The sequence below is a fragment of the Hylobates moloch genome, unplaced genomic scaffold, assembly GCF_009828535.3.
Source record: "Hylobates moloch isolate HMO894 unplaced genomic scaffold, HMol_V3 SCAFFOLD_11, whole genome shotgun sequence".
NCBI classification, from domain to species: Eukaryota; Metazoa; Chordata; class Mammalia; order Primates; family Hylobatidae; genus Hylobates; species Hylobates moloch.
In genome coordinates this window covers 30388639-30409629 of record NW_026652286.1, presented here as the reverse complement: position 1 = coordinate 30409629, position 20991 = coordinate 30388639, and the positions used below count along the sequence as shown (strand labels likewise).

Genomic DNA, 20991 nt, shown 5'->3' with positions numbered 1-20991 from the left:
GGCATGATCTCGGCTCACTGCAACCTCAGCCTCCTGGGTTCAAGCAATTCTCCTGCCTCAGCCTCCCAAGTAGCTGGGACTACAGGCGTGCACTACCACGCCCAGCTAATTTTTTGTATTTGAAGTAGAGACGGGGTTTCACCATGTTGGCCAGGCTGGTCTTGAACTCCTGACCTCAGGTGATCTGCCCGCCTTGGCCTCCCAAAGTGCTGGGATTACAGGCATGAGCCACTGTGCCTGGCCATTTTTTATCTTTGAAAGTGTTTTATTTCAATAATTTTTGGGGTACAGGTAGGTTTTGGTTACATGGATAAGTTCTTCAGTGATCATTTCTGAGATTTTAGTGCACCCGGTCCCCCAGCAGTATACACTGTATCCAATACGTAGTCTTTTATTCTTCACCCTTCTCCCAACCTTACCTTCTGAGTCCCCAAAGTCTATTATATCATTCTACCTTTGTGTCCTCATAGCTTAGCTCCCATTTATAAGTGAGAACATATGATAATTGGTTTTCCATTCCTGAGTTACTTTACTTGGAATAATGGCCTCCAACTCCATCCAAGTTGGTGCAAAATACATTATTTTGTTCCTTTTTATGAATCAGTAATGTTCCATAGTGTATATATAACACATTTTCTTTGTGCACTTGTTGGTTGCTGGGCACTTAGGTTCATTCCATGTCTTTGCACTTGAGAATTGTGCTGCTATAAACATGCATGTGCAAGTATCTTTTCATATGATGACTTCTTTCCCTTTGGGTAGATACCCCCCAATAGATGGATTGCTGAATTGAATGGTAGTTCTACTTTCAGTTATTTAAGGAATCTCCATACTGTTTGTTTTCCATAGAGGTTGTACTAATTTACATTCCCAACAGCAGTGTAAAAGTGTTCCCTTTTCACCACATCCATGCCAACATCTATTATTTTTTGACTTTTTTTTTTTTTTTTTTTCTGAGGCAGGATCTCACTCTGTCACCCAGGCTGGAGGGCAGTGGCATGATCTCAGCTCACTGCAACCTCCGCCTCTCCGGTTCAAGCAATTCTCCCACCACAACCTCCCCAGTAGCTGGGAGTACAGGCATCCACCACCACACCCGGCTAATTTTTGTACTTTTAGTAGAGATAGGGTTTTACCATGATAGCCAAGCTGGTCTTGACCTCCTGGCCTCAAGTGATCCATCAGCCTCAGCCTCCCAAAGTGCTGGGATTACAGGTGTGAGCCATCATGGCTGGCCATTTTTCTCTATTCTATTCCACTGGTCTATGTTCCTGTTTTTATATCAGTACCATGCTGTTTTGCTAACTATAGTCTTTTTTTTTTTTTTTTGGAACGAAGTCTCGCTCTTGTCCCCCAGGCTAGAGTGCAATGGCACGATCTCGACTCACTGCAACCTCCGCCTCCTGGGTTCAAGCGATTCTTCTGCCTTAGCCTCCCGAGTAGCTGGGGTTACAGGTGCCTGCCACCACACCTGGTTAATCTTTGTATTTTTAGTAGAGACGGGGTTTCACCATGTTGGCCAAGCTGGTCTCGAACTCCTGACCTCAGGTGATCCACCCGCCTTGGCCTCCCAAAGTGCTGGGATTACAGGCGTGAGCCACCATGCCTGGTGGTAACTGTAGTCTTGTAGTATAGTTTGAAGTTGGGTAATGTGATGCCTCCAGATTTGTTCTTTTTGCTTAATCTTGCTTTGGCTATGCAGCTCTTTTCTTGTTCCATATGAATTTTAGGATTGTTTTCTCCAGTTCTGTGGAGAATGATGATGGGAATTGTATGGAATCTGTAGATTGCTTTTGGCAGTGTTGTGGGATGTGTTTCCATTTGTTCCAGAAGGGAGTATAACTGCCTCTGCTGCACTTGAGTTCACAAAGGGAGTGGGGAGTAGCAGCCAGCAGCAAGCCTCACCCAGCTCCCATGAAGTTGGCAAGGCTGGTCTTGCTCCCTCGGTGCCCTGTTAACAGCACTGAGTTTAGATCCAGGCAGTCTGTGCACACTGTGACCTGAAACCACAGCTTTCAGGTCATGCCCTTCCCTATTTGCTGGTAAGGCTGAGCACCCAGCATGTATGCTTGTGTCTCCTGCACACTTCTCACTTGCCCACTGGTTTCTGCTCAAGGGAGTTCATCCCCACTCCAGATTATATTATAAAATTCAGTTGGGAGCTTCTTTCACCCTGTGACCCCTCCCTGAGTTTGTTGGCTGACTTCCCTGAGGGCCCCTGTAAGACACAGTCAGGAATGGCTTCCCTCCTTTCATGATGGAGACTGGGAATGCCTACAAGGCACTTCCTACTACTGCTTCTACGTTTATTTATTTCACTCCGCTCCCTAAATCCATTCCGGCTCTGGGCAGGGTTAAAGCCTTCTCCTGTGGCAATGTTCAGATTCTCTGGTAGGAATGTGTGCTTGGAGGAAGACTCTCCCCTCTCACACTCTGGGAACTTACAGCTTTTCACCTGTCTCACAGAGTAGGCTGCAGCCTGCTGCATCTTTCAAAGGGTCTGTGGATTCTTTCCCAGCTAATTTTTAAAAAGCTCTTTTTGTAGAGACAGGCGTAGGCCAAGTGCAGTGACTCATGCCTGTAATCCCAGCATTTTGGGAGGCTGAGGTGGGAGGATTGCTTGATGCCAGGAGTTCAAGACTAACTGGGCAACATAGTGAGACCCTATCTCTAAAAGAAAAGCGGGGAGAAGAGGGTTTTAGTTGACTGAAACCAGGACAAACATAAAGAAGGTCTCCCATTCAATTTATCTGGTTCTAAAAGCAGTTTTTTCCAATTGTGCACACAAATAAACTGTTTTAGGCAAGACAGGGTCTTGCTATATTGCCCAGGCTGAAACACAGTGGCTCTTCACAGGCGTGATCCCACTACTGATCAGCAAAGGAGTTTTTGACCTGCTCTGTTTCCAACCTGGACCAGTTCACACCTCCTTAGGCAACCTGGTGGTACTGAGACAGGAGGCAGAACTCAACTCTGGAGGCAAGGCTTGGTCACCGGACCAAATTGAGGACTAGCTGAAACAGATTTGGAGCAGAAGCACCTCCCCATAAGACATGCCCACCAGTGTGCCATGTCAGTTTACCACTGCCATGACAACACCCTGAAGTTATGGCCCCTTTCTGTGGCAATGACCTGACAACTTGGAGGATACCACCCTCATTCTAGAAATTTCTGCATAAACTGCCCATTAATTTGCATATAATTAAAAGTGGGTATAGGGCCAGACACAGTGGCTCATGCCTAGAATCCCAGCACTTTAGGAGGCCAAAGTGGGTGGATTGTTTGAGGTCAGGAGTTCGAGACCAGCTTGACCAACATGGTGAAACCCCGTCTCTACTAAAAATACAAAAATTAGCCAGGCGTGGTGGCGGGTGCCTGTAATCCCAGCTACTCAGGAGGCGGAAGGAAGCAGGAGAATCACTTGAACCCGGGAGGTGGAGATTGTAGTGAGCTGAGACTGCACCACTGCACTCCAGCCTGGGTGACAAAGCGAGACTCTGTCTCAAAATAAATAAATAAATAAAAATAAAAATAAAATCAGTATAAACAGGAATACAGAACTGCCTCTGAGTTGCTGCTCTGGGCACACTGCCTACAGGGTAGCCCTGCTCTGCAAGGAGCAGTAGCTCTGCTGCTGCTCTGTACTGCGGCTTCAATAAAAGTTGCTGTTTAACACCACCAGCTCACCCTTGAATTCTTTACTGGGTGAAGCCAAGAATCCTCAATTTTGGCGCTTTCCTGTCCTGCATCAGTATCCTTCTCCTAGGAGTTCACCCTTTTTTGTTTGTTTGTTTGTTTTGAGGCGGAGTTTCGCTCTTGTCCCCGAGGCTGGAGTGATCTCGGCTCACTGCAACCTCCGCCTCCCAGGTGAAAGCCGTGCTCCTCAGCCTCCCAAGTAGCTGGGATTACAGGCATGCACCACCATGCCTGGCTGATTTTTGTATTTTTAGTAGAGATGGAGTTTTGCCATGTTGGTCAGGCTGGTCTTGAACTCCTGACCTCAAATGATCTGCCGGCCTCAGCCCCATGAAGTGCTGGGATTACAGGCGTGAGCCACTGTGCCCAGCCAAGTTCACCCTATTAATGTCAAACAGTGCAGACACCCAGTTGTCATAGCACACTACAGCCCAGAACTGGTCTCCAGCCATTCTCCTGCCTCAGCCTCCTGAGTATCTGAGACTACAGGTGTATGCCGCTGGGCCCAACACAGGTTGTTTTTTTTTTTTTTTTTTTTTGACACAGGGTCTTGCTCTGTTGCCCAGGCTGGAGTGCAGTGGCATGATCTCGGCTCACTGCAACCTCCACCTCCTTGATTCAAGCGATCCTCCTACCTTAGCCTCCCACGTAGCTGTGATTACAAGCGTGCACCACCACACTTAGCTATTTTTAGCAGAGATGGGGTTTCACCATGTTAGTATTTTTAGTAGAGACAGGGTTTCACCATGTTGGCCAGGCTGGTCTCAAACTCCTTACCTCAAGTGATCTGCCTACCTCAGCCTCCTGAAGTGTTGGGATTACAGGTGTGAGCCACCTGCCTGGCCTATCCTAAATTGTAACGCCTAATTCAGGCACTGCGTGTTAATCTGTGCTAGATAATAGGTAGTAAACATGCACAAGATAGCTCCTGCCTTCAATGTGTTTACAGTCTAGTTCTAGTGTTTTGTAGTGTTAGGATGTGGTTTGGTTTTCTGATCCGACACCACCAATGGTTACTAATTATATATAACCAATACCTAGAAAATAAAATTTCCCATGTTGTTCAAATTGAAATTTAGTTTTCCTACACCACTAACCTGAATATCCTCCTGAATATCCTTTCTTCTCTAGTGCCTTTACTCTTTAATTTATCCATTAGAGCCAAATATGACTATTTCCTTACATTTGCCTTTGCTGTTAACCCTTCAGCTGAGGCAGAGTCACAACATTCTTGGACTTTCATCATGATAAGGCAGATAGATTAAGATCTTGACTTAAATAAAATGGACAAGTGTCCTCTTCTCCTGAACTTCAAGAAGGATAAATAAAATGGACAAGGGTCCTCTTCTCCTGAACCTCAAAAAGGAGCTTAACCTTGAGGTACTGATCTATGTATGTGGATGAGAATCGTTAGTAAAGATAATTGAGGCCAGGTGTGGTGGTTCATGCTTTTAATCTTTGAGAGGCTGAGGAAGGCAGATCGCTTGAGTCCAGGACTTCGAGACCAGCCTGGATAACATCTACAAAAAAATGCCAAAAAATTAGCCAGGCATGGTGGTGTGTGTGCTTGTAGTCCCAGCTACTTGGGAGGCTGAGGTGGGAGGATTGCTTGAGCCTGCGAGGTTGAGGCTGCAGTGAGCTGAGATTGTGGCACTGCGCTCCAGCCTGGGCAACAGAGGGAGACCCTATCTCTAAATAAATAAATAAATACGATTGGGTTGAAATCTAGAGACCTAAGTTATAGTCCCAGCTCAGCCACTAATCTGAGAATGGTTAACATTTATTTAAAATTTACAATGTGCCAGTCACTTTTTAAATTAACATGCTATGCTGTAAGTAGGAGGGTACTATTATTATCTTCATTTTACAGACAAGGACATGGAGGCAGAGAGCACTTAAATAACTGGCAAATCATACAGTTAGGGGCACACAGAGTCCAGTTGTGCAACAGAGGCAATCTGGCTGGTAGTACTTCCTGATAACAGAAGCTTTCATTGCTAACACATTATGTGGCAGATTCTGTACTGTGTGTTTTTGTTTGTTTTTTTTGAGACAGGGTCTCACTCTGTGGCACAATGATCATGGTTCACTGCAGCCTCGGCCTTCTGAGCTCAAGGGATCCTCCCGCCTCCGCCTCCTGAGTAGCTGGGAATACAGATGTGCGACACAGCACTTGGCAAGTTTTTAAATATTTTCTTCAGACTGAAACATCATCGTGTTAAAGATAAAAAAGAAAAAAATATTCTTGTAGAGATAGGATCTCACTGTTGTCCAGACTGGTCTCAAATTTTTGAGCCCAAGCCATCCTCCTGCCTTGGCCTCCTAAAGTGTGGCATTACAGGGTGGGTCACCATGCCTGGTCTGTACTGTTTTCCTGGCAATGTTATTCAATCTTCGTGAATAATCCTAAGGTAGATATGATACCAATTTTTCAGGTGAAAAAAACTAATCGGCAGAATGAAACTTCGTAAACAGCCTGTGGCTCCAAAAGCTTCTGGAAGCCTCAAGCTACCCGTGTGCATCTTTGAGCCTCAGTTTCCCCATCTTTAAAATAAGGGGTTTGGAGTAGATGTCTTTTCTCTGGGGCAGGATGCAGAGGAAAAGAGCTGTCTGCGAATGGGCGAGAGAGAAGGTGGGGTAAATACAGTTAAACCACAGTGACCGAGGGCCCAGCATAACGGGGGTGGGTGCGGTTACAAATGCCGGTAAGATTCCCGCCAAGGCGGAGGACGCGGGTGTCAGGCCGAGCGAGGCCTGTGGGCGAGAATGGGCCTGACAGCCATTCTCCGACCCGCGTGGGCGCTGCAGGCGCAGGCCAGCGGCCAAGGGAGAGGCGATCCCTGGGGCTCTGCCCGGGTCTCGGGACGGCACCTCACCCGCCCAAGTCCTGCTCCACAGGCTTCTCCGGGAAAGCTAGGGAAGGAAGAGGCGCGGCCTGCCGGGCCCGCATCTCAGAGCGCCACGTCCCTCCTGGCTCAGCCTCCCCCCCAGGTTCCATAGCTTCGGCGCTCCCCACCGCCCGCCTCCAGGCTCCCCGGCGCGGCCTTGTCCCTGCTCCCGCCAATCGGCGTCGTCAGCAATCGCGAACCAGACCAATCAGCGGCCGCAGGGTGTGGGAACTGTCGCCATGGCAGCCAGGAGGCGGGCGCGCGCGGCGGGAGGAGGGGCAGAGCGGAGCGGTGGGCCGGGGGTTGGAGGACAGGTTTGTGCGCTGGACGCAAGCACCAGGCGCAGCCTCGCTCGCCGAGACCTGGCCAGGTAAGGCCGGTGGCCGCGCGGTGGGTGCGGAGCAGCGCGGCGGGAGATTGGGGGTGGGGCGGGGGTCCGGAGATAAGGCTCAGGTCTTCGCCTGCCTTGCCAGAGCAGAGAGGATGGCAGGGGCCGTGCAGTGGGCGGGGCACCGGCGGGGAGGGGGCTTCCAGCGCGAGCCGGCGGCTCTGGGTTCCCTCTGCTCCACTCGCAGCTGGGCACCTGAGCTTTCTTCGGGGTCGAGGAGGGTGGCTGGCTCTTGGCGGGGAGCAGGAGAGGGTAGGTGCCGAACCGAGACCCTGTTGGGGTCCCGTTGGGTTTGGGCAGGTCGATGGGCGAGGGGTGCCCACTAGTGAGGAGGGACACCCACCAATTCCAGGCGATGCTCCCCTGCGTCGCTCAGCAAAGCTAGGCCCGGGTATCCTGCTTTTCTCCGGTCTGGTTAAGCCGGCAACCTCTGACACTTAGGAGAAAGTTAGTGTCAGTCGTGATATCCTTTTCCCTTAAGTGACAAATTAGGTACGAGATGAAACCTTTTGGTTTTAGGAGATGAGAAACAGTACTTCCTTGCTGCACCTGCTAAGTGGTAACTCAGTGAGCAAATATGGTTATTGTGGTTGGTGTTTGCAACGGTCTTAGATGACAATTATTTTACAGTATCAAATGGTTGGGAGAGAGAGGGAAAGAGGGAGAGAGAGAGAGAATATGAGGGAATGAGAATGAACGGGAACCATTATGATTTTTGAGAGACAGAACCTCTTGAAATTCTGTGTCCACTAAACTCCTAAATTGAATAATGTACATTTTATGCAATTGAATAAGCTAGTGCTACCATCTAAGCCTGCTACTAAGGCTCTGTTAAATCCATGGACGAATATGAACACTAAAAGATACTACCTTGGTTTAAAAATAGGGGAGGTTAAATGCAAATATTTCTGATAGTGAATTTTGTTTGAGGGAGATTGTGGACTTTCCCTATGGGAAAGTTTAAAGAATTGATGAGATAGATGCTTTAAGGAATGTTCTTGTTTTTGAAACTTGAATAAGTTCAACAAACGTTGAACAAATATTTCAACAAATCTTCCTCAGCTAATAGGGTCAAAAATTAAAATTCTGGAAATTTAGAATTAGAAATGAAATCTCAAATAATGTCACTCTCATAATTAGGATGAACATGGAAACTTCCATTTTTCATCGTGGTCTTCAAGCTCTCCATGATCTCATCTACCTCTGTAGTAGGGGGTCAATTTTTTTTTTTTTTTTTTTATCTAGACAATTTTAGAAATTTAAAGGAGTCAAAAATTTATTTCTGTCTCCATGTGTTTACTCATGCCCTTCTCTGTCTATCCAAATTTTACCCTTTTTTTTTTTTTTTTTTTTTTTTGAGACAGAGTCTCACTTTGTCACCCAGGCTGGAGTGCAATGGCCCGATCTCGGCTCACTGCAGCCTCCACCTCCCGGGTTCAGGGGATTCTCCTGCCTCAGCCCATCGAGTAGCTGGGATTACAGGGACCCACCACCACAGCCAGCTAATTTTTTGTATTTTTATTAGAGACGGGGTTTCACCATGTTGGCCAGGCTGGTCTCAAACTCCTGACCTCAGGTGATCCACCTCCCTTGGCCTCCCAAAGTGCTGAGATTACAGATGTGAGCCACCGTGCCTGGACGACCCATGTTCTAAGAGTCGAATCTGTCTATGTTGTGTTTACCTTTCTTTGCTCTCCCAAGGTACATATTGTTCATATCATGTATTTTGTATGTATCCTTTCAGCATGCTTTTTTTTTTTTTTTTTTTTTTTTTTACAGAGTGTTTCGCTTTTGTCCCCGATGGCGTGCAGTGGCACGATCTCGGCTCACTGCAAGCTCTGCCTCGCGGGTTCACGCCATTCTCCTGCCTCAGCCTCTCCAAGTAGCTGGGACTACAGGCGCCCGCCACCACGCCCGGCTATTTTTTGTATTTTTAGTAGAGACGGGGTTTCACCGTGGTCTCGATCTCCTGACCTCATGATCCGCCCGCCTCGGCCTCCCAAAGTGCTGGGATTACAAGCGTGAGCCACCGCGCCCGGCCTCAGCATGCTTTTTGCCAAGTTGGTTTGTGCTCTGTGAATAACAGTTGAGATAAAATGCACAATTAAGACAATTAAGGTACTTTTCAAGACACTATTAATTATGGGCACTAGTATCAATAATATCAATTCAGATGTCTTTTTTGTTTTGGGATATGTTATGAATCTCTGAACACATACTAAACTAATTTTGCATTACTTAGAATCATATTTAAATTGCTTTCCACTTTCTAAGGACCGTTTTGAAGGCTGGGGTCTACAAAATACCCTTTTGAGTACTGGGTAGCTGGCAGAATCAAGTGCAGGATTTAAAAATGTATTGAAAATAATCCTTTAGGCCGGGCATGGTGGCTAATGCCTGTAATCCCAGCACTTTGGGAGGCTGAGGCAGGTGGATCACTTGAGTCCAGGAGTTCAAAACCAGCCTGGCCAACATGGTGAATCCCCGTCTCTACTAAAAATACAAAAATTAGCCAGACGTGGTGGCGGGCATCTGTAATCTCAACTACTCAGGAGGCTGAAGCAGGAGAATTGCTTGAACCCGGGAGGCGGAGGTTGCAGTGAGCCGAGATTGCGCTATTGCACTCCAGCCTGGGCAACTAGAGTGAAACTACATCTCAAAAACAAAACAAAACAAAAAACAGGCTACTAACAATTTCAAATAATTTATTCAAGGAAAAACTTCAATCACTTTCATTATTTTCAATCAAAATTTTTTTTACAACCATGATGTGGTGAAAAGTATACTTAGTTAGAATTTCATGGCCAGATTCCAGTACAGGCTCTGCCAAAAGAACTTGGCCAAGTCAGTTAACTTCCTTCTGTATTTATAACCTTTTATAAAAGTAGGGCTGAATTAGATTACAGTAGTCCTCCTTTATCCTAGAGGGATATGTTCCAAGGGTCCCAATGGATGCCTGAAACTACAGGTAGTACCAACCCTTATATACGCTATGTTTTTTGCTATACATATATAATAATAAAATGAATAAATAACAATAATACACTGAAATAAAAGTTATATGAATGTGATCTTTCAAAATATCTTGTTTTACCTCAGGCAATTGAAACTGCAGAAAGTGAAATCGCAGATTAGGGAGGACAACTGTACCTCCACGATTATTTCTGATCTTAGAATTCTCTGATTCTAAAATCCTAAAGCAGCCTAATAGAAGTTCAGATAGTAGTTACTTGATTTTATTTTTGGCAGAGCATTTTTTTTTTTTTTTGAGACAGGGCCTCGCTCTGTTGCCCAGGCTGACTGGAGTACAGTGGTGTGATCATGGCTCACTGCAGCCTGGAACTGCCAGGCTCAAGTGATCCTCCTGCCTCAGCCTCCTGAGTAGCTAGGACTAAAGGAGCATGCCACCACACCCTGCTAATTTTTAAGTATTTTTTTGTAGAGAAGAGGACTCACCATGTTGTCCAGGCTGGTCTCAAACTTCTAGGCTCAAGCGATCTGCCCGTCTCGGCCTCCCAAAGTGCTGGAATTACAGGTGTGAGCCACTACACCTGGCCTTGGCAGAATTTTTTTTGGCAGTGTATTTTAATTATCTGAAGTACAGTATATGTAAATAATAAAGAGATTATAATTTTAATAATATGTTTATTGAGTGATACAGATCTGTTTTTCATAAGCCTATAATCTAGGATACTCCAACCCATTATTAAGACTGGAAAAAAAGGAGATATAATAGTTTCCTTGATGAGTGTCCTTTTCTACAGATGTAGACAACAGAGGCTCTAAAAGCTATACTAATGTCTTGATCAGGGAAAAGCTGGAGTCCAACTCAGCTGGTCATACACTTGACATTTTATTTGAACCTCACTTTCCTGTTGACTTTCATTTTCAAAGGGAAAATGGAGGTGAGCACCAGGTTATCTGTGGCCTTTGAAACTGATGCCGTGGAGAAACTCAAAAGCCGTTTATTTTTCTTCACCCTACCCTGTTTCATCATTAGATTTGTGACATTGATAGTAAGAAGAAGCAATCCACGTTTCCTAGCTCAAGGCAGTGTCTTAGAGAAGGAAACCTGAGTCTCTTGCTACAGTTCTGATTTAAGGTTGGAAGGAAGAGATTATGTTGGATGCATTGCTTTCATTGGTATATAATTGCATCAGGACTTTGGTTCTGGCAATGTTCAGAGAAGAGCTCTAATGTGGCCTTTCAAAAATGACTGTAAGACCGGGCATGATGGCTCAGGCCTGTAATCCTAGGACTTTGGGAGGCTAAGGTGAGCAGGTCACTTGAGCTCACAGGTTTGAGAACAGCCTGGGCAACATGGTGAAATCCCATCTCTACCCAAAATATTAAAAACTAGCTGGGCGTGGTGGTGCGTGCCTGTAGTCCCAGCTACTCTGGAGGCTGAGGCAGAAGGATGGCTTGAGCCTGGGAGGTGGAGGTTTTAATGAGCTGAGATAGTGCCACTGCACTCCAGCCTGGGTGGTAGAGTCAGACCCTGTCTCAAAAAACAAAAACAAAAACGACTTTTAAAGTTGTATGTCAAACTGGTCTTGCTTGCTTTTTGTTTTGTTAATTTTTTTTTTTTTTTTTTAGACAGGGTCTTTCTCTGTCATCCAGGCTGGAGTACAGTGGTATGAATGGCTCGACCTCCTGGGCTCAAGCAATCCTCCCACCTCAGGTTCCTGAGTAGCTGGGACTACAGGTGCACACCACCACACCCAGCTAATTTTTTGTAGAGGCGGGGTTTCACCATGTTGCCCAGGCTTGTTTTGAACTCCTGGGCTCAAGTGATCCACTCACCAAGTGCTGGGATTGTAGGTATGAGCCACCATGCACATTCTGGTCTTGCTTTTTAAGTTCTACCACTTGGGGTGTTTACAGAACAGATTTTCATATTTCTTTATGTTTCCTTTTCAAGACAAGAAGGGCATTAATATTTATTGAGCAATTACCATTGTCATGCACTGTGTGGTTACTTTGTATTCATTCTTATTTTCTTCACATCAACAAACCTGTGAAGAGGTATGAGTTCACTTTTCTAGGTAGGAAAATCAAGACTCAGAGGCAAGTAACTTGCGAGTAAATGGGGGAAGTTAGGATTTAATCTGCTGTTTGTGTGTTTATTTTTTACCATGGTGTGTCAATAAAAGTCATATACTTTTCCAAAATACAACATGCATATGATTACTCCCCTGCATAGATTATTTTATGTTAAATATACCATATATAAAAAAAGAAATACATGTGTCCTTAAAATTTGAAAGTATTTTATTTGCTTTTTTTTAAACAGACTACTTAGAAATAACTGCTTATGTTTACTAATGAGTTTCCACATGAGCTGCTTTGTGTTTTACATGTTATTTGGTGGGGTTTCAAAAAAGAATTTGAAATATTTCATCTTATTACTGATCTCTGTGACAAACTAGGAACAAAGTTAATTTTTTTAAAGTGGTGGTAAGAGTAAAGAAAAATTCCAGTTAAGAATTTAACAGGAAAAGTTGCCCTATATCTTGAAGTCTCATTGCTGAAAAAAATAAGCTTTTAATCTGAATTCAAGAGTGGAGGAATACAGGAAAATTTGGGCATAATAAATTAGTGTATATATATACATATATATATATGTATATATATATATATATATATTTTTTTTTTTCCCCAAGACAGAGTCTCGCTGTGTCACCCAGGCTAGAGTGCAGTGGCATCATTTCGGTTCCCTGCAACCTCCGCTTCCCAGGTTTAAGCGATTCTTGTGCCTAAGCCTCTTGAATAGCTGGAACTACAGGCACCTGCCACTGTGCCCGGCTAATTTTTGTGTTTGTTTAGTAGAGATGGGGTTTCACCACATTGGGCAGGCTGATCTTGAACTCCTGACCTCAGGTGATCTCTCCACCTCAGCCTCCCAAAGTCCTGGGATTACAAGCAGGAGCCACTGTGCCCGGCCAACATCTTTGTTTATTCTGGTTTTTGATTTTATTTCATGTATCTTTCTCCCCTCCTTACTGGAATATGATATAATTTAGTCTCCTTCCACATCATAAAAATTTGGCACTTTTCACATTATGTGACAAATGCATACACTATCATGTACCATTACCACTGTAAAAAGTCTAAATTTTGTAATTTTGTGTCTTTTTATTTATTTATTTTTATTTTTTTCTACATTTAGAACGTGTTACGAGTCAGTTTTTAGTGAAAAAACATTGAGCTAGGAGCCAAGACCCATCTCTTCACTATTTTGGTATTGTGCAAGTCATCTTATCTCTCTGGATCTCAGTTGTCTCATCTGTAAAAAGGAGATAAAAATTATTTACCTGCCTGAACGTAAGTACTCAATAATTGCATTTGGTTGCAAAGAAAAATGACTACCACTACCACCACCACCAAAATACAAAAAAGGAAAAACCAAAAACGAACTCACAGATGGCTTAAACATGCAATATTTATTTTTTTATATAAAATAATAATTGAAATAGCACTCTAGGGTGGGTATAGTGGCTTTATAAAGTCATCAGAGACTTAAGCTTCTTTCAGTTCTTTTATCCGTGATCCCTAAGACGTTCTTGTAGCACTGGTTCTTTTAAGTCCAAGATAGCTGCCAGAGCTCTAACCATCACTGTCATGTTCCAGGCAGCAAAGCACAGGCGAAGAAAGATGCATCCTCTTCCTTTAAGGAGAATTCCTGAACCAAGGCTGAGGCTATAAGAAAGCAGGGAAATGTAGCTGAATGCATGGCTGCCCTCTGTAAAATTGGGCTTTTGCTACTGAGAAGGAAGGAAAGATTTGGATATTGGCAAGCAAATAGAAGTGTCTGCCATGATATGAATCTTTTTATCTTTCAGCTCTGAAATCTGTAAGCTATGATAACCACTCATAGAAGCTTCTATAATTTGCCATGGCAGAGATTTAAGTATGACTATTAACTACAGAAGGAAATAATCTTCATGTAATAAATTGTGTTTCTGTTTTTACTTTTAGCCCTTAATTCATTATAGAAGCTTTTCTGTCTTATTTGTGGATTTGTTCTGGTTATTTTTAAAAATTACCCATAAATGCTCAATAGATGTTTGTTGTACATTTTATGGTTGTGTTAAAAAGAGCTAAGATTTATTGAGCTACTTGCTTTAAGCAAGGCAATAAAATGACAGAGATAAAGTTATCCCAAGGGTATCACACAACTAATCATCAGGAAGTAAATTTATTTTGAAAGTAAATATAATTCATCTCAAGATACATTTCACTGTGGTCACATGAGGAACACTTGCCTTCCTTGCTAGCTAAAAGTAGTTTGTTCTTTTTCTTTCCTTTCTTCTTTTTTTTAACCACTTAACTGTTAGCTGTCTTGAAATTTTCTCTTACTACTAGTTCTTGCTTAACTTATTTAGCCACACCAATATTTTATTTCCTTCCAGACATTTCTTTTATTGTTTTGTTGAGACGAGTCTCTTTCACCCAGGCTGGAGTGCAACGGCTTACTGCAACCTCCGCCTCCTATGTTCAAGCGATTCTCCTGCCTCAGCCTCCTGAGTAGCTGGGACTATAAGCATCCACCACCACACCCGACTAATTTTTGTATTTTTAATAGAGATGGGGTCTCACCATGTTGGCCAGGGTGGTCTTGAACTCCTGACCTCAGGTGATCTGCCTGCCTCGGCCCCCCACAGTGCTGGGATTACAGGAGTGAGCCACTGCGCCCGGCCCCTTCCAGACTTTTCTTTGTGACTATTATATAAATATACCCTATACTTGTCATGCAAAATGGTTCAATTGTCATTATTTCTGTTTCAAAAGTAAACTGAAATAAATAGCTTTGAGAAAAAGAAATTCAGGGAATGGAAATTGGAGTGAGAAAGATTCTAAAGATTCAGTCAATCTTTTAGAGTTTTTAGAGTTTTTAGAAGGGAGACAGAGTAAGTTAAGATTTTATTTCTACACAGTATATTTGTATTTTTGAAAGTTTTTACATTTTTTGGTTGTATTAGGTAGGCACAAAGTACAGTAGTTCTTTTGCTGCTAGTACTGCAGTTTCTTTTTTTCTGATCTAGACTTGTTGACCTCAAACAAAATAATCAGGAGACTTGTGACCATAAAAACAACCTAGTTTTGTTTTTAAGAGACATTTAACGTTATAAATCACCTGACTGAGAATGTCTGTTTGGTGAATACCATTTTCATGACTTTTAATTTTTTTAAATTAACAGAAAAGTATCATGCTATGCATTGTTTTGTAAGCAGCATTTAAAAAATTGCTATTGTATTTAATAGCTTACCTTCCTCACTAGATTGAAGCCCTGTGAGGGTAAGGACTATGTCCATCTCGCTTACCTTTGTCTTCTAGCATAGTATCTGGTACCATAGTCATTACTTAATACATAAATATTAGTTTAGTTTTGTTTTTAGAAACAAAGTCTCAATACATACATACATACTTATAATAGGTTAAAGGAAACATGCTTCAATTCAGCCATTAATTGAAAAGGAAGAGGGGCAAAAGAAGAGGGTTGAGGAAGTTGGACAAAGATACATAAAGGAAGCTGGGCGTGGTGGCTCATGCCTCTAATCCCAGCACTTTGGGAGGCCAAGGCGGGCAGATCACGAGGTCAGGAGATCAAGACTATCCTGGCTAACATGATGAAACCCCGTCTCTGCTAAAAACACACAAAAAAATTAGCCGGGCGTGGCTGGGTGAGGTGGCTCACGCCTGTAATCCCAGCACTTTGGGAGGCCGAGGCGGGTGGATCACGAGGTCAAGAGATCGAGACCAACCTGGACAACATGGTGAAACCCCGTCTTTACTAAAAAAACACAAAAAATTAGCCGGGCATGGTGGCATGTGCCTGTAGTCCCAGCTACTTAGGAGGCTGAGGCAGGAGAATTGCTTAAACCCAGGAGGTGGAGGTTGCAGTGAGCCGAGATTGCACCACTGCACTCCAGCCTGGGTAACAGAGTGAGACACTGTCTCAAAAAAAAAAAAAAAATTAGCTGGGCATGGTGGTGGGCGCCTGTAGTCCCAGCTACTCAGGAGGCTGAGGCAGGAGAATGTGTGAACCCAGGAGGCGGAGTTTGCAGTGAGCCAAGATCGCGCCACTGCACTCCAGCCTGGGTGACAGAGTAAGACTCCGTCTCCAAAAAAAAAAAAAAAAAAAAAGATTTATAAAGGAGGAACAGAGACTACTTCCAAGGAAAGAGAAAATTTTCAGTTTTCTGTACTTTTCACCCCGGTTATCTATGGTAATTTTTTTTAACCACTTCCAGGATATCTTGCCCAACAATCAAAACAGGAAACCATCACACATACATGCACGCACGCGCGCAGGCACACACACTCACACACACACACACAACAAGCAAACTTCATCTATATAACTACTGTTATAAATCAGTAGCTAAGAAATCTGCCTCTGTGTATGAATGAAAATTTTATTTTTTGAGACATGTTCTCACTCTGTCACCCTGGCTAGAGTGCTGTGGCGTGACCATGGCTCACTGCAGCCTCAACCTGCTGGGCTCAAGTGATCCTCCCACCTCATCCCCCACCAAGTAGCTGGGACTACAGGCATGTGCCACCATGCCCAACTAATTTTTGTATTTTTTGTAGAGACAGAGGTTTCACCATATTCCTCAGGCTGGTCTTGAACTCCTGGGCTCAAAGAATCCACCCTCCTTGTCCTCACAAAGTGCTGGGATTATAGGCAGGAACCTCCGTGCCCAGCAGAATAGAAATTTTGACTTGGTTGAGACAGGGGAAGAGAGATTAGCTTTCTTTTAGGACTTTAAAATTTAAGGAAATTATATCTACTGAATACTAAGAGAAGCTTAAGAACTCTGCTTACTTTGTAATTTTACCTGAGGCTCTGATGCCTTTGGGGTCAGTGCCTCCCATTCTGTCTTGAGATGACTACATGGTTTAGAATTTCACACCATCCTACTTTAGAGAGTAAATTATCAGCCTCTCCTGGTTTGAATGAGTCTACTGTTTCAGCCTGGTTCAGCCCAGTGTCTCCTCTTTAGGTCCGTATCTCTCTTATGAAAGAAGAGGGTGATAAAGGAAAGGAGAAGGCCATTCTTACTGACCTGATAGTGGAAGAAAAGTAGGTTAGTTCCCCTTCTTCCTATTGCCTGTCCTTATCACTCATCTCTCTTTCTTCTATATGGATATTTGTATATTTTCTCGTTCATGAAAATCTGTAAACCTAGTAAATTTGCTGTTATTCCTTTAATGCAGACACATTTGACATCTTGGCATTTAAAGAGACTTTTGTGTCATTATTTTTCTGCCTAATGTGCTGGAATACTTACCATTTCTTCTTTTTTTTTTTTTTTTAAATACAGTTGATGTTTATTGAGGCCTTATTAAGAATTAGAGTCAGTATTTAAATTAATTATCCTAGTTATGTCTAGAATAAGCACTAACAGATTAGAAACTAGTATAAAACGTTCTCCATCAATCAAAAATAAATTTAAAAGGCAAGAAAGGAGAGGAAATAAATGTTAAAGAGGTAGGATAAATAGAAAGCCCTACCAGCCTGAGCAACATAATGAAACCACAACTCTACCAAACAAACAAACAAAAAAATCACCACGCATGGTGGCTTGCTTGTGGTCCCAGCTACTTGAGAAGTTGAGGCAAGAGGATCTCTTGAGCCCAGGAAATCAAACTTGCAGTGAGCTGTGAGCTCACCACTGCACTTCAGCCTGGGTGGCAGAATGAGAACCTGTCTCAAAAAACAAAAAAGCCCTATAGAAGGGGGTAGATTTAAAAATCAAGATATGGTATTAAGGCCGGGTGTGGTGGCTCACACCTGTAATCCCAGCACTTTGGGAGGCTGAGGTGGGCAGATTGGTTGAGGTTAGGAATTTGAGACCAGCCTGGCCAACATGACAAAACCCTGTCTCTACTAAAAATACAAAAAATTAGCTGGGCATGGTGGCGCCCACCTGTAGTCCTAGCTACTGAGGAGGCTGAGGCAGGAAAATCGCTTGAACGTGGGAGGTGAAGGTTGCAGTGAGCCAAGATTGCACCACTGCATTCTAGCCTGGGCAACAGAGTGAAACTCCATCTCAAAAAAAAAAAAAAAAAGATATGTTATTAAATCAACTTTAAGGGCTGGGCGCATTGGCTCACTCCTGTAATCCCAGCACTTTGGGAGGCCAAGTTGGGTGGATCACTTGAGGTCAGGAGTTTGAGACCACCCTGGCCAACATGGTGAAACCCAATCTCTACTAAAAATACAAAAATTAGCCGGGTGTGGTGGTAGACACCTGTAATCCTAGCTACTTGGGAGGCTGAGGCAGGAATCGCTTGAACCCAGGAGGTGGAGGTTGCAGTGATCCGAGATTGCGACACTGCACTCCAGCACGGGCAATAGAGTGAGACTCTGTTTCAAAAAACAAAAAACAAAAATGGCTTGAAGAAATGACCATTCCTCTCCCTAGTAGAGAGAACAGTGTTGTATGGGAAAACACAAAAGGTAACAATTCAAGAAAATGTTTAAAAATACTTGGACTACAAAGGTGAAGAAGTCCTTGGAATACCTTTATCAATTTATTTCGTTTAATTTCTTTATGTGTGCATAAAAATGATGTGAGAAAAATCTATGATATGCCTAAAAATACTTTCAGCAAACATAAAATAGAATTGTAAGTGATAAAGCATGGTGATATAGTTTAATTGGCAGCATTTTTTTCTATATGGTATACAATGGTGTGTCTTAATATCGATAGAATCTTTTATCCCACCCTGAGGTCTCTGTCACCCAGGCTGGAGTAAAGTGGCACAATCATAGCTCCCTGCAGCCTAGAACTCCTGGGTTCAAGCAATCTTCTCACCTCAGCTTCCTGAGTAGCTGGGATTACAGGTGTGAGCCACTGCACCCGACCCAATGGAAATAAAGCCTGTTTATTTTATTTCTTCTTCTTCTTCTTCTCCTTCTCCTTCTTCTTCTTCTTCTTCTTCTTCTTCTTCTTCTTCTTCTTCTTCTTCTTCTTCTTCTTCTTCTTCTTCTTCTTCTTCTTCTTTCTTCTTCTTCTTCTTCTTCTTTTCTTCTTCTTCTTCCTTTCTTCTTCTTCTTCTTCTTCTTCTTCTTCCTTCTTCTTCTTCTTTTCTTCTCTTCTTCTTCTTCTTCTTCTTTCTTCTTTCTTCTTCTTTCTTCTTCTTCTTCCTTCTCCTTCTCCTTTCTTCTTCTTCTTCTTCTTCTTCTTTCTTTCTTCTTCTTTTTCTTCTTCTTCTTTTCTTCCTTCTTCTTCTTCTTCTTCTTTCTTCTTCTTCTTCTTCCTTTCTTTCTTCTTCTTCCTCTTCTTCTTCTTCTTTCTTCTTCTTCTTCTTCTTCCTTTCTTTCTTCTTCTTCTTCCTCTTCTTCTTCTTCTTCTTTTCTTCTTCTCTTTCTTCTTCTTCTTTCTTCTTCTTCTTTCTTCTTTCTTCTTCTTCCTTCTCTTCCTTCTTCTTCTTCCTTCTTCTTCTTCTTCTTCTTTTCTTCTTCTTCTTCCTTTCTTCTTCCTCTTCTTCCGTCCTCCTCCTTCCTCCTCCCCCCTCCTCCTCCCTCCTCCTCCCTCCTCCTTCTTCTTTCTTCTTTCTTCCTCTCTCTTTTTTTTTTGAGACAGTCTCACTCTGTTGCCCAGACTGGAGTGCAGTGGCACAATCTTGGCTCACTGCAACCTCTGCCTCCTGGGTTCAAGCCATTCTCCTGCCTCAGCCTCCCAAGTAGCTGGGACTACAGGCATGCGCCACCACTCCAGGCTAATTTTCACATTTTTAGTAGAGACAGGGTTTTGCCATGTTGGCCAGGCTGGTTGCAAACTCCTGACCTAAGGTGATCCACCCACCTCAGCCTCCCAAAGTGTTGGGATTATAGGCATGAGCCACCGTGCCTGGCCCTTAAAGTCTACTTAATAACATATCTTTTTTTTTTTTTTTTGAGATGGAGTTTTGCTGTGTTGCCCAGGTTGGAATACAGTGGTGCAATCTCGCTCACTGCAACCTTCACCTCCCAGGTTCAGGCGATTCTCCTGCCTCAGCCACCTGAGTAGCTAGGACTACAGGCGTGTGCCACCATGCCCGGCTAATTTTTTGTATTTTTAGTAGAGACAGGGTTTCATCATGTTGGCCAGGTTGGTCTTGAACTCCTAACCTCAACCAATCTGCCTGCCTTGGCCTCCCAAAGTGCTGGCATTACAGGCGTGAGCCACCACGCCCAGCCTCTTCATACCCTTTTGCTAGAGATTTTTTTCCAAGCCCCCTATATTAATTGTACAAGCTTTACAAGCTTGGTGCTGGTGCTTTCTTCATCTTATCAGAAGATGATGACAGAAGTTTTCAGATTCATATTCTTTCCTCAAACTCTCCTTAAGTGATTTGTTGATGAAGACCTGGAGGGCTGGCCTTCATGAATCACACCAACTTGTATTACTTTTCAGGCAACCTATTCTTTATTCAGATACACACTCTCAGAATGTATCAAGAACTAAACTAATAAACACACTTGTCAGGTTATGTAGTGCTCTTCAACATTCAAATCAGATTTAGCTACTCTTCCTTTAGCTCAGCCACCATCCATCAACCCCCCACTTCTTAAAAATGCTTAATATAACATCTTGGGGAAATCATTTTATAATTTAATGTTTAATATGGCAACAACTTTTGGCTGTAGGCATTTGCAGCAATGTTACAGTGATTCGTTATTTTCTGACCATTCTCGTATCAATCTCTTTACCACCTTTAGCATTAATGTAGATTTTGAGGCATGTAAAAGAACATCAGGATTTTGTCAGAATTTCCTGTTGACTAAACTCAGCTTTATTTTTTCCTTAAACTATACTTTGCTGGAAGTTATGCAGCTTCTGTTCAGTATTTTCAGGAAGTTCCTGACAAATTGACGTTTGCATGAGTCCATCAATTCAGCCTCATGTTCCTTGAGTTTTTTTATTTATTGGAGGCATAGTTGGTTTCTGCTATCTTCATTTGCATTGTTTGGCTGCTGATAGGTAATCCTGTTGTGTTTTACTAACAAAACGTAACATGGC

At 43.3% G+C, this 20991-nt stretch overlaps 1 protein-coding gene across 11 annotated transcripts in view; it reads left to right on the top strand.

The window, feature by feature from the left end:
• Positions 1 to 20991, top strand: part of NUCB2 (nucleobindin 2) — a 122921-nt gene that overhangs the window by 57919 nt on the left and 44011 nt on the right. For 3 of the 11 annotated variants that reach the window (XM_032166521.2, XM_032166512.2, XM_058447010.1), the window contains exons 1-2: positions 6865 to 6954; positions 13142 to 13296. The exons of 1 other annotated variant lie outside the window; for it this stretch is intronic. The gene's annotated coding sequence lies outside the window, so the exon portion shown is untranslated. Of the gene's footprint in view, positions 1 to 6864; positions 6955 to 7150; positions 7225 to 13141; positions 13297 to 16983; positions 17068 to 20991 lie in introns of those variants that run through there. 7 more of the 11 variants (XM_032166522.2, XM_032166513.2, XM_032166523.2 and 4 more) reach the window with 5 other exon arrangements.